The sequence below is a fragment of the Dioscorea cayenensis genome, chromosome 7 (assembly GCF_009730915.1).
Source record: "Dioscorea cayenensis subsp. rotundata cultivar TDr96_F1 chromosome 7, TDr96_F1_v2_PseudoChromosome.rev07_lg8_w22 25.fasta, whole genome shotgun sequence".
In the NCBI taxonomy this organism is placed as follows: domain Eukaryota; kingdom Viridiplantae; phylum Streptophyta; class Magnoliopsida; order Dioscoreales; family Dioscoreaceae; genus Dioscorea; species Dioscorea cayenensis.
The window spans coordinates 6,040,534-6,054,473 of record NC_052477.1 but is presented as its reverse complement, the minus strand read 5'-3'; the positions used below and the strand labels follow the sequence as shown (position 1 = coordinate 6,054,473).

Sequence of the window (13,940 nt, the reverse complement as noted above, 5' to 3'; positions counted from 1 at the left end):
CAGTCTCTTAACCAACTCAACGGCACGACCATCACCGGCTTAGTCTACCCCCTCCAGCGGTGACTCACCCAGTGGATTAATGAGGATCTTCCATGAGTCTACCAACCTGCAAGTAATAATTGGATAGCCAAGAAGAAAGAAGGAGGCCTTCCTATGACTACATCATCGAGACCCATGGTTAACTCCCTGGCTATTGTGCACTTTTCTCCACATACACCTGACCCAAGAACATCCAATAACTTATTTGGTACTATCCTCAGACTCAATCTTGGTACTAATTGACACGCGTCCGAATATGCGTGTAAACCGCAAGTGCACGGGTGTCGAAGTAATAATTACCCCGGTGAGTGGGGAGTCGAATCCACAGGGAACAGGGCTACTAGTACTAACTTCTTCTCTGGTTTCTAACCTAATGATAAATGGAAAGGTGTGGTGATCTAATGTGCGAAAAAATGAATACCAGAGACAAATATGCAAGGGTAAAATGGATGGAGATCTCAATCAGTAAAAGTGAGGTATTCGGGCAATGCTCCCCCTAGGATTCAGGTATTAGGTACCGAATAAGCAAAGTGTTTCTATGATGAGTAAGTTAAGTCGTGGAAATCCAAATATAATCGGATCTAGCCTCCCGGTCACCAATACTAGTCCCCTACGAGGTCCCGGTGGAGAAATCGCTCAATCTCAACACCTCACACCACATATGACTGCAAAGCACTCTAGGGATTCCAAGAGTTGTATCCGATTCCTAAAGATTGATCCAACCCTAATTCCCGGCGAAAGATCCTAACCCCCTACAAAGTCCCGGCGGAGAAATCTCTCAATCTCACGCCTCACACCAAATATGGTTGCATAGAGCTTAAGGAACGGAGATAGAATACACTCAATCGGAAGGGAGAGGGGACACTCCACTATCTCATGACTCACCCTCTCGACCCTCTTTAACCTTGAAGTTCTAACTCTAATGGAGACCTCTCTCACATCAAAGTTACAAATCATGCAAATCCAATCAACCACAAGGATTAATTAAACAAGCAAGCAATGTGAATACAAGATTAAAACTTAATCAAACTCGGATTAAATAGAAACACTAAGCAAATCCACAAAAGATGAGAATCCTAGGGTTCACAAGCCCAAATACCCTCTAGAGTTTTAGCTCTCCATGGAGCAACATACAAAACACACCATCAATGAATGAAAGTACATTAAAACCATAGAAATAAACCCCCTTATATATGAACTGATGGCCTTGATGGAGAGCTTCGACGTCTTGAAAGACCCACTCCGAAGCTAGGTTCACCGGTGGCTTCCTTGATGCTATGACGGAGGAGGAATTGATCAAAGTTGGTGACGAAGTGCCTCCAAGGCCACAAAGACCTCCTCTCCAAACCGTAGCCGTCTCATCCCTCAAGAGCCGCACAAAAGATGAGAAAGAATAGGGCAAAACGGCTATTTATAGGCCTTCGATCGCGTCTGTCACGTTCCCTCACGCGCCTGTGTGGATTTTCCACGCGGCCGCGTGGGCTGCAAGAATTTCCACGCGGGCGCGCGGAATTTCCACGCGGGGCGCATGAACAGTAATTTTGCTACATTACTGCTATAGTGAAATTGCTGCAGTACTTTTCACAAAACACGATCCGAACACTCTTCTCTTAAGGCCACATGTCCGGGCACACGTCCATGTGGTAGGCTATAAAACTTTTCTTCATCGACGTATCTTTGAGAATTCTTGCAATCTTCACAAAGAGAAGGTATATGAAGATGTGGCTGCCTTTGTGCCCTTCCAAATAGTGAATTGACTTGAATCTTCTTGGAAGTTGGCACACATCTCCACGTTTATGAACTGCTCTCGTGTCTTGGTCCTTGAATTGAACAAGAACTCCCAACATTGTGTCTTTATAGCCTATCTTTGCTTCCTTTTTACTCTTCAAGGCATTCACAACCTATATGCATAAAAGAACACCAAATACACAATATGAGATATAAACCACAGTAAAAATGATGCTCAATGCATGTAAAACATATATAAAAATATGTCTACTCAAGCACTTATCACTAATCCATAATGATCAAAGTCGAATCAGCTTTATCAATGAGTCAGCCATTCGGGAATACATCCCTCCCCCTAGACAAAGGGGCATTGAAAAGTGCTTCTTTTAAGGACATCAGTAGGGGAATATTCTGCCTTAGAGGGAAGCATGACGAGTGCATTTCATATCATGTTTACTTACCCTTAATCCATTCATTTTATTGTCTTTTAGCACAACTTTGTCTGTATTCGGTGCTATTTTGGGTATATTTGTTGTTGATGCAGAAATTCTGGGCTCAAAGTAATTTGGACTGAATTTTGTAGTCAAACAAGTGAAGAATGGAAAATGTTGCTAAGTGTTCAAGCTCAACATGGGCAGATCACGATCATGCTCTGTCCCACCGATTATCTCTACCCGAGGGAATGCTCAATGAAAATTCAAGCAGGAGGGTGCTTTCAGGCTGAATACGGTCAAAGCACGAGCATGTTCCTCCCCATGATTAATCTAGGCTTGAGGTATTTTCTGCGCAATAGGAGAAACATGTTCTTCTTGCTCCTAATACTATCGAGCTTAAGTGAAGCATGGGAGTAGCATGACCGTGCTCCCTCCCACTAGAAAATCCAGGCAAGCACTTAGCCGATTCACTCAAAATCCTAACTGAGAAAACATAGTCTAAGCACAACCATGCTTAGCCCGTATCGAGCCCGAAATCATCCTTTTTAACTCCAGATTCTAGGGTTTCACTCGGATCATTGTTCGGGGACTCCTCTCTCCACCGAGAAGACTTTAATGAGAGCAAAGATTAAGCTTCACCACACCTTATAAAGGGATCAAGGATGACTTGGAGGTACTAGGGAAGTGGGGTTAGCATATCATAGCTCAATTAGGAAGATCATCTTGAGAAGGAGGGAGTCATGTCTTCTTCCTTTAGCTCTTTATCTTCCTCTTCCTTGATGTACCCATCCATGAGGGGCTAACCGTCCATGGTGCCCCGGGATGTGAACTATGATGCTTTGTATGCTTTGACTACTTGTTTTTAATGTCTACGGAGTTCTTTTAGATTCATGTGTTTAATCTTGTGTTGCATAACTTGATGTGTTGGATTGTGCATAGTTACCTTGGTAAAACTCAATGTATGGATTACCATAGTTGTGATTGCTTGGTTGATTGCAAAACTTGATGTGTTTGAAATGCATGGTTATCTTGGCAAAACTTGGTTTACTTGAGAACCATAGATGCAACATTGCTTGTGAGCACACACTTGAACTTTAGAATGTACCTAATAGCCTTTAGAAGCATGTCAGCATGCTATAGCTCATAGGAATTATCCTAGGGTATTGCTCTCTTGTTGATGAAAACCTTGTTCCTAATCCATCCTTTATCTCCACCTATTCTCTCCTTTGTTTAATTGGTTTTATTCTTAAAACTAACCCAATTCTTGCTTAACTAAACATCAGAAGAAGAGTGAGTACTTTAAGTCCAGTCCCTGTGGTTCAACAACCCTACCCCTCACGGGTAGCATTGTATTACTTGTGTGTGACCCGTATTCTTGCGGGGAGTGCATCAAAGCACCTGCGCAAGAAGGTATAGACGAAACGGAAGCGAGAATATCAGATCTTGACATGTCGGCTGTTTTAACCGTAGGCTTCCTCTTCAGAAGTAAGGTCAACCATGACTAACCCTTATACTTTGCCCCGGAGAAAAGGGATGCTCTCGACGCCTCACACTGTGTAGGATTGCTTTAAGCTGTAGGGATTCCAAGTGATAAACCCTATTCTCTAATATAGATCTAACCCTTTGGTCCAAGCGATAGACCCCTAGTCACAACTAAGCCCCAGCACTAAGGATTACTTCAACACTTCACTCTATTGCTCGCGCAACTAAGCCCCAGTAGAGTTTGTCTCTTAGCACTTCACTCTACCATGACCGCAAAAAAACTCTTGGAAAGTGGTGGTAGGATAAATCACACCGGAAGAGAAAGGGGACGTTTTGCTACCTCTCGACTCCTCACCCTCTCGATCCTCTCCAACCTTGCTTTGTCTAACCTTAATCGAGTGTCACTCATCCATAAGGATTACCAAGATAGATTCTCAACCCTAGTGTCACTCTAAGGGAATACCAATACAACATGCATTCAAGGTTGAAACTTAATTAAAATATCAAATTAAAAAAGCATAACAAGAGTCAATGAAACAAAGTCATCCTAGGGTTTACAAGTCCAAGTACACACTAGGGGTTTATCTCTCCATGGAGCAATACACAATTAACAATGAAATCGACAGTAAATGCATGCAATCCATAGATAAAACCCCCTTTTAGTCCATATCGATGGTCTTGTGGAGCCGCTTCGTCTTCTCCAAGGGTTCCCTTGTCAAGCCTAGGGCATACCTCGCCGAATTGATGCCGATGAAAGCTCCCCCAATAACTCTCCTCCAAAGGAACACGATGTCAACGGCCATAGAACCACTCCAAAAATCTAGCCAAAGCCTCTCCAAACCCTAGCCACGAGCGCCTTCAAAGATGGGTAAAAGTTAGGAAAAGGATTTTCAAGACTCCTCAAAACGAGGTATTTATAGGGGATGGAATCGAGCATCCACACGGGCGTGTGGAATTTCCACACGGCCGTATGATTTCCAAAAATCAATTTTGAGCGAGTTATGAACAGTAACTGCTACAATAATTTGCTACAGTGAACTGCTATAGTGCTTAGCCAAAATGCTCCCGAATCCACTCTTTTCATTGAGGCCACATGAATGGGCACACATCCATGTGATAGATCGCATCGTCTCTTCAATAAAACCACATTAACAGAGCTCTTGCTAATGTTGCAAGAGTCGGAACAAATGAGTGTGACTGCCTTTGTGCCCCTCCACTTTGTGTATTCTCTTGAGCACAATGGAGGTTGGTACACACCAACATATCTTCAAGCACAACTTATGTATTCACCTTTGTTCGATCTAAGAGCTTCATCACAATCACATCCATGATCTACTTTTGCTTTCTTTCATCCAACTTTGTCTCCACAACCGAACATGCACAAAAGAACACAAATAAAATCTAATAAAAGTGATGCTCGATATTAGAAAAGAATACTTCATATTACTTATACACAAGCACTTATCAAACTCCCCCACACTTAAGATTTTGCTTGTCCTCAAGCAAAAATAAAACATTAAAGCATATAAGAAGAAAAATTGAAAGTGCTTGGTCTTAGGTTCACCAAAAGCATGCTAAAGAAACATTCCACAAGTAAGGAAAGATTCAAACACCGAATAAGAGGAATCATTGCTCTAGCTATAAACTTGAATAAAAAAAGACAAAAAACCTGATATTGTGTAGTGTGTGTAAACTCACTCAAGTCAACCCAACATGTACTACTCAAAGTTCTTATTAAAAAAGACTTATTTATATACAAAAAGAAAAGGTAGTAGTTTCACAAATCCTCTAAGGTAGCCCTTTCCTAAGCAGCCGCTAAGGTGGTTTTCACACTTTCGAGGTGGTAGCTCTTTCTACCGGGGTAGTAGCTTTTACTCATCCCATGAGATACCTCTTTCTCTCATTAGGGCATAACTAGTATTTGACTTATGAGAGTAGCTTTATACTTCATAGGTGGTAGCTCTTTCCACCCCCAATGCACAAACATAACTCTTTTTTTTCAAAGAAATTAAAACAAGAAACATGTTAAAGTAGTCCCATAAATGATAAACTTGAGTTTCTAAAAGGTTTAATGAATGAGTAGTACAATAAGTGTTAATCAGGCAAAAATTTCTAAAAATTCAAGTAAAAATTAGAGTATGATAGTATTCAATGTTAAAAAAAAATTCTCCTAAACTCAAGAATACAACTATTGTAACTAAGGTGAACCGCAAATGGCTACATGAGCATGAACAATGAAAGCATAAGTATAAAACGCATGTAATGTGAACTCCCTTCCCCCGCCCCCCAACACACACACACACACACACACATTTAAGATGTACATTGCTCTCAATGTACGCATGTAAGAACAATAAAGAAATATGACAATCATAACATGTGTGTGGAGAAGGCCAATTTCAACAATACTCCCCTGAACTCCTAATAGTATGTTTAATGGAGCTATATTCATTGAGAGTTTAATTCCAACGGATTGTGGAGCACACACGGCCATGTAAAAAGCAACATGACGGTGCCAGTGACTATTTCTCAAATTCCAGACTCATAAGACCATCTACACGTATACACAATGGGGGTTCAGTAAAGCTCAACAAAAACAAAATAAACTCAAGTCTATAAAAATATGAAAATGAAATACAACTCGAACAAACTGAAAAGATAGACTCAAAAGGAAGATCCTTTCTGAGTGATACAAGTCCAAACTAAAATGCATAAATAAAATACGAAAACATAAAGACAAATAAAGAGAAAGATGCCTCAAGCGTCGATGTTGGGTACTGACGTCTCTACTGCTACTAGTGAAGATGATGCTGGTGCTGCTGGTGCTGCTAGTGCTGATGGTGGTGCTGTTGTAGGTGCTTGGGATGCTAGAGGTGTCGGTGGAGCTCGGGGTCTCATCACAAAGGGAGAGGTCACATCTCGCTCTAGTAGCTATTGTAGGGTGTCGAGACGTGCCATCACATCAGCATGGTTCGCAGCCTGTGTAGCGCAAACCTCAGCTAAGTCCCTCTATAGTACCCCTACAGCACTCTCGAGACTCTCAAAGTGATCATGGGCTCGAGAAGGAGAAAAGATCTGTACTGGTGGTGGCTCATGTGCTACAAAGGGGTGCCTCTGTCTCTATCTGCTTTGGTTGTAACTCAGGAACAGGCTGAGACCCCTCTACTACATCTTCCTCACCCTCAGCTATCTCTGGTGGGGGGCATGATCATAACATACACTCCATCTCTATACCTTCAGATCATGCCCATGAGTCACATCGTCTCCAAACCAAGGGGAGATGGTACTATGATCTTCTCGGCCCCTCGAATGGCGTCCAAGAGACCAATCCCCATGATAAGTTGAGTAATGTAGGGGCCTAAGAAGAGGACTCTAACTATGGTGTACTAGCCCTTGTGGCGCAGGTACTCAGCCATGATGTGCCCAAGATGGATTAGCTCACTCTGTACCATAGAATACAAGTAAAGTAGCTCCTGTCGACTAAAGACGCCAGTACTATCACCACGTCCATTCACTAATCTACTCAGAACGGTGTGGATGTATCGGTATGCTGGTCGAGAAAGGCACGTCACCTTAGAAACCACCGGCTCGTACTGTCCCTGGCCATATAGTGCTCTGTGAGCGCGCTGAGGAGTCAAACTACCTGGATAATCAATCAGCAACTGCTCATACTCCTCAGTGTTGATATAGGCATCGTCATACAAGCCAAGTCAGACAGTGAACTCTGTCGCACTCATGCTATGGTACTATCCGAATGCTCTGAACTGAATAGCATCGATATTGTCGAAGCTAAAGTACGAGCGATCGAACTCAAATGACGCTAACATCTCCAAGATGAGCATGGGGATAGCTGGCTCTCAAATCAACAGTAATCTGTGCCAGCTAGCAACTAAGAGGAGCTCGTCGACCTCCTCAGCCATCTCATCTCCTAACTGGATCTCCCTAAGTGAGCTCAAGTCCAGGAAACGTGACTGACTGAACTTGAGCTTCGATAAACGCTCGAACCAAACCTGGTGTTAGGGGATCACAAAGTCCATATGCTCATGCTCAGGAGAAGGTTTACGAGGACTCTTGTCGGCTGCTTTCTTTTACCTAGGAGCCATATCTACAAGAATTTAGCTAAGTGTTCCACACACCCCTGTGGAAATTCCACACGCGCGTGTGGGTACTCACAAGGGTACTCACAGGGGTATTCACATGCCCCTGTGTCTTCTTGGGATGGAAGAGAAGTCTCTAATGAGTTTCACATGGCGTGTGAAAATTACCTATGCCCGTGTGCCATTCATAGGGTCATCCACAAGGGTATTCACACGCCCCTATGTTTTCTCGAGATGGAGACTTGGCAATTTGCAGAGATCCACACGCCCATTTGGACTATCACAAGGCCGTTCACAGGGGCACTTACACGCCCCTGTGTCTTCTCGGGATGGAGAAGTTGAGCTCTGAACGGAAACACACGCCCGAGTGGAAATTCCACACGGCCGTGTGTATTCTCTGGATGACTTAGAAAAATCACAAACTCTGCAGGAAAATTTCTGCAACAAGTATACACTCATAGAGATTGTAAACACAAGGAAACAGTTACCAGAGAATCATGAAAACCTGCTTAAATGACCTAAAAACTTTGCCAAACACAGTAAGAACACTAAAAACACCAACGATCCATGAGAAAAACACAGCAATAGCATGTAAAAATTCAAGACACCAACACTAAAGCTCTTATTCATGCAAGTACTAAGCTAAAACCTAAAAAAACAATAAAGACATGGGTTGCCTACCAAGAAGCGCTTGTTTAACTCACTAAGCTTGACGTACCTGTCTTTACCTCACAAGGGCTCATAAATAAAAGTTGCCCTCATACCTACAACTTGAAAGCATAATGAACATAGTTTTTGCAAGGTAGAGGGGGAGTTATCGAGCTTGTTACCACAGAAAGGTTTGTCACCCTTACTCCGTACATACACATCCCCATCAGCATTAGGGTGCATTTTGTGACGTCTCCTTGCTCATTTCAGCTTTTGGATCATCCTCTTCATGATCCCCGGGGTAGGTTACAACTTGTCCTCTAGACCAAGTGACAAGACTTCTTCACTCTCCACTTCTTGATCTAGCAACCCCTCAAATGGGTCTATACACATCATTTCCTGCACATATTCCTCAATTAACTCATAAGTGGTGTCAAGAAAATACAAGGTATCATCACAATCAAGAGAATGTCGCATGGCTTCGGTGAGGCAATATGTCAACTTGTCATCACCAACTTGTAATGTTAACTCCCCACCGTTCATATCAATGAAAGCTTTGGAAGTGCACAAGAACAGCCTTCCAAGTATTAATGGAACCTCGGCATCCTCATCAACATCCAACACCACAAAGTCCACAAGAAATATGTACTTGTCAACTTTCACAATTATGTCTTCAATGATGCCCCTCAGATGTCTAACGAATTGATCGGCCAATTGAAGTGACATCCGAGTGGGCCTAGGCTCTCCCAAGCCTAGCTTCTGAAAGAATGTATAAGGCATGATGTTGATGCTTGTCCCTGAGTCCACCAATGCCTTTTCTTCACCCAAGTTACCAATGTTGCATAGAATGATGAAGCTACCATGGTCTTTCTTCTTATTCGGCATATTATTTTGCAACACCTTCGAACATGAAGTATTTAAGATCACAGATGCACTCTCCTCCAACTTCCTCTTATTGGTCAAGAGGTCTTTAAGAAACTTTGCAAAGTGAGGCATTTGAGACACCGCCTCCACAAATGGGATGTTGATGCACAACTGCTTAAATAGACCGAAGAACTACTTGTATTGCTCATCATTCTGGTCATTCTTCAATCTTGAAGGATAAGGGATTCTCGGCTTGTAAGGTGGCGGTGCCACCTCCTTCTCTTTAGCTCTCTTCTCAACCTCCACGACCTTGGATAACTCAACCGTTGTCTTCTCAATAGGAAGCCTACACTCAACTTCACGACCACATCCCACTTGGTTCTCCAAGTTGTGCAATAATGCAGTGTGGCTTCAACCGATTGAAATCTTGTGACCGATGATTGAATGAACTTGGTAAAATACTTCTCTAAATCGGTCATCCGGGTTTCCAATCCTGAAACTCTATTTTCCATGTTCGAGGCTTGTTGTTGTTGTTGTTGGAAACTCGGCGGTGCCATGGTCTTCTGCTGCCCTTGATTACTCCAAGACAGGTTTGGGTGGCTCCTCCACCCCGGATTATAGGTACTGCTATATGGATTTCCTTGACCCCTCATTACATTTCCTACAAAATCCACCTGTTCCACTAAGGATTTACCACCAATAGAAATCGGACAATCAGACAGAGCATGTCTTCCCCCACACCTAGTGCAACTCATCACCGCCGCCACTCTAGGAGAAGTTAGAGTGTCTAACTTCTTGCTCAAAGACTCAACTTGGGCCGCCAATGACGTTACTGCATCAATCTCATGAAGTCCGGTGACCTTCTTCTTCTCTCGTGTATTCCATTAATAACTGTTCATTGTCATCTCCTCAATGAGCTTTCGGGCTTCTTTAGGGGTCTTGCTTCCTAAGGTACCTCCTACTGCAGCATCAAGTAACTGCTTTGTGCTTGGGTTCAGACCATTATAGAAAGTTTGAATAATCATCCACTCGGGGTACCCATGCTGAGGACATTTCCGCAGGAGATCCTTGAACCTATCCCATGTCCCAAAAAGAGACTCCAATTTCTTTTGCACAAAGGAAGATATTTCATTCCTAAGCTTTACAGATTTTCCAGGAGGGAAATATCAGGCGAGAAAAGCTTCTACCATCTCCTCCAACATAGTGATCGATGATCTAGGTAATGAATGTAACCATTAGTTTGCTCTCCCCTTCAAGGAAAATGGGAGGCCCTCAACTTGATAGCATCATCCGTGACTACATTAATCTTGAGCATATCATACACTTCCAAGAAGTTTTCAATGTGATTATCTGGATCCTCATCGGCAAAACCATTAAACTGTGCTGACTGCTATAACATCTAGATGAAGCCTGGATTGAGCTCAAAACTTGACCTGTGATTGATGGCCGCACAATGCCAGATTATGTGCCAAGAATTATAGGTCTTGCATAATCTGAGAGTGTCCTCTGCTATTCATGTTGTTTTGCCATATTATCATACCCTTCAACTTCTATCTCAGCTTGATTTGACTATTCTTGTACAGGTTCCTTTCCCCGTCTATAAGTTCTTCTTCTAATATCCTGATCACCTTCACCCAATCTCGAAGGGTTGCCTCGGGTCATAACCTGGAGCTGCAATCAAAGAAAAAAAACAAATCAGAATAATGGAAGAATAAGAAAATGTAAAATAGAACAAGTGATGAATAGCTAAAATAGCAAAGTGAAAAATGCCTCCAAAACGCCTATTCCCTGGCAACGGTGCCGAAAACTTGACACACCCCATGCGTGTGTATACCACAAGTGCACGGGTTGTAGAAGTAATAAAGTACCCCGATGAGTGGGCAGTCATATCCACACGGAATAGTTGTTATAAAGCAAGTAGTAATGCTAATTAGCTTAATAGTGAAATGATTGATGATTTATGTAAACAATATCAATACTGAGAGAATCAACGCAAAGAAAAGAAAGCGCAATAGGAATAAGGAGAGGCAATCAATAGATTGATGGGGTACCCGGACATTGCTCACTCTAGGACTATTGTTTCAAGTGCAAGACTACTAACTATGCCTCATAATTTAAATTTAATGAGTCGTGGAAATCCAAAGACACACGGTCACAAACCTAAGGTCAACCGTGACTAACCCTTATACTTTATCCCGGAGAAAAGGGATGCTCTCGACGTCTCACACTGTGTAGGATTGCTTTAAACTCTAGGGATTCTAAGTGATAAACCCTATACACTAATATAGATCTAACCCTTTGATATAGGTAAAAGACCCCAAGTCTCAATTAAGCCCCAGCACTAAGGATTACTTCAACACTTGACTCTGTTGCTCGTGCAACTAAGTCCCAGTGGAGTTTGTCTCTTAGCACTTCACTCTACCATGACCGCAAAGAACTCTTGAAAAATGAAGGTAGGATAAATCACATTGGAAGGGAAAGGGGATGTTCTGCTACCTCTCGACTCACCTTCCCGACCCTCTCCAACCTTGCTTTGTCTAACCCTAATCGAGTGTCACTCATCCACAAGGATTATCAAGATAGATTCTCAACCCTGGTGTTACTCTAAGGGAAAACCAATACAACAAACATTCAAAGTTGAACTCAATGAAAACATCAAATTAAAGAAGCATAACAAAAGTCAATGAAATAAAGTCATCCTAGTGTTTACAAGTCCAAGCATCCACTAAGGGTTTAGCTCTCCATGGAGCAATACACAATCAACAATAAAATCGAAAGTAAATACATGCAATCTATAGATAAAACCCCCTTGTAGTCCATATTGATGGTCTTGTGGAGCCGCCTCGTCTTCTCCAAGGGTTCCCTTGTCAAGCCTAGGGAACACCTCGCCAAATCGATGCCGATGAAAGCTCCCCCAATAACTCTCCTCCAAAGGAACATGATATCAAAGGTCGAAGAACCACTCCAAAAACCTAGCCAAAGCCTCTCCAAACCCTAGCCGCAAGGGCCTCGAAAGATGGGCAAAAGAGAGAAAAAAAATTCTCAAGACACCTCAAAATGCAGTATTTATAGGGGCTAGAATCGGGTAACCACACGGGTGTGTGAAATTTCCACACGACCGTATGGATTTGCAAAAATCATTTTTTTGCAAGCTGTGAACAGTAACTCCTATATTGATTTTACTACATTGATTTGCTACAGTAAACTGCTGCAGTATTTCGCCAAAATGCTCCCGAATCCATTCTTTTCATCAAGGCCACATAAATGGGCACACATCCATGTGGTATATTGCATCGTCTCTTCAATAAAACCACATTGACAGAGCTCTTGCTAATGTTGCAAGAGTCGGAACAAATGAGTGTGACTGCCTTTGTGCCCCTCCACTTTGTGTATTCTCTTGAGCACAATGGAGGTTAGCACACACCAACATATCTTCGAGCACAACTTGTGTCTTCACCTTTGTTCGATCCAAGAGCTTCATCACAATCACATCCACAATCTACTTTTGCTTTCTTTCATCCAACTTTGTCTCCACAACCCTACATGCACAAAAGAACACAAATACACACCAATAATTGATAAAATCTAATAAAAGTGATGCTCGGTATAAGAAAAGAATACTTCATATTACTTATACACAAGCACTAATCATTTATATAGTTCAATTTGTTCCATAGATTCATAGTTATCTTAAAGATGATGTTAACTTATTTAATGGAATATGTTGCTGATGCTTGAGAAAGATCAATATGCAATTTAGAGAAATTTGATAACATCAAAATAAACGATTGATTGAACTAAACGATATAGGTGGAATTAGTCTAGGTGAGCTTGGAAACCCTAGAATTTCTAAGCATTGAATTCTCTTTGTCTGACTATCTCTCTTTATTCATTAATCTTTTCAAATTCATTAATCAAGTAAAATTAAAGTTAGAGTAATTTTGGTATTTAATAAACTCAAACCCATGCGGCGATATTCTCTTATCATTATATTACTTGTTCACGATAGCGTATATTTGCATTTAGAGAAATTTCACAACAGTCTTGGGTTTAAATCTCACCACCCTCAAAATAATGAGGATTTTTTGTTAGTTAGGAAGCCTACGAGGCATGGGGCTTCCTCGCCCCTCTCATGGGGATCCTTATGGTGATTCCTCGACCCTGCCTCTTTCGCCAAGCAAAGGGATTTTCCACCACTCCCTGCCTTGTTGGGGGAACATTTCGAGGAATCCACTCTCTGTCAGGCAGGGTCCCCATGCCTACAAGGTAGCAAGAATTCTTGCCCCACCTACACTATCATGTACTATACTTAGGGATGGGCAAACCTGAGCCGATATGTGGTTTCTAACTTGATCTGCCCCGAATAGGCAGTTTTTTCTATTAAAGAGTGGGGTACGGGGTGGGGTGTGGCAGGGCAAGGCTGGGCGGGGATTTTTTGAGAGGGGTACAAGATGCGGTTTTGGCTTTAGCTTACCCCATCCAACCCCACCCCAATAAGAATTTATTTATACTTATTCACCCTTATATATATATATATATATATATATATATATATCATTTTATATTTTTCTTAATTTGCGAATTAAAATATCTAATCAATTATAATTATTGTAAGGAACCAAGGCATAACCTACTGGTTTCTTACCTT

The 13,940-nt window shown here is 42.0% G+C and overlaps 1 non-coding gene across 1 annotated transcript; it reads left to right on the top strand.

Annotated features, from left to right (window-relative positions):
• Positions 1-10,327: 10,327 nt before the first annotated feature.
• Positions 10,328-10,434, top strand: LOC120266268. Its single transcript, XR_005538110.1, has one exon. It is a non-coding gene; the product is annotated as a small nucleolar RNA R71 (small nucleolar RNA).
• The last annotated feature ends 3,506 nt before the right edge of the window (positions 10,435-13,940 follow it).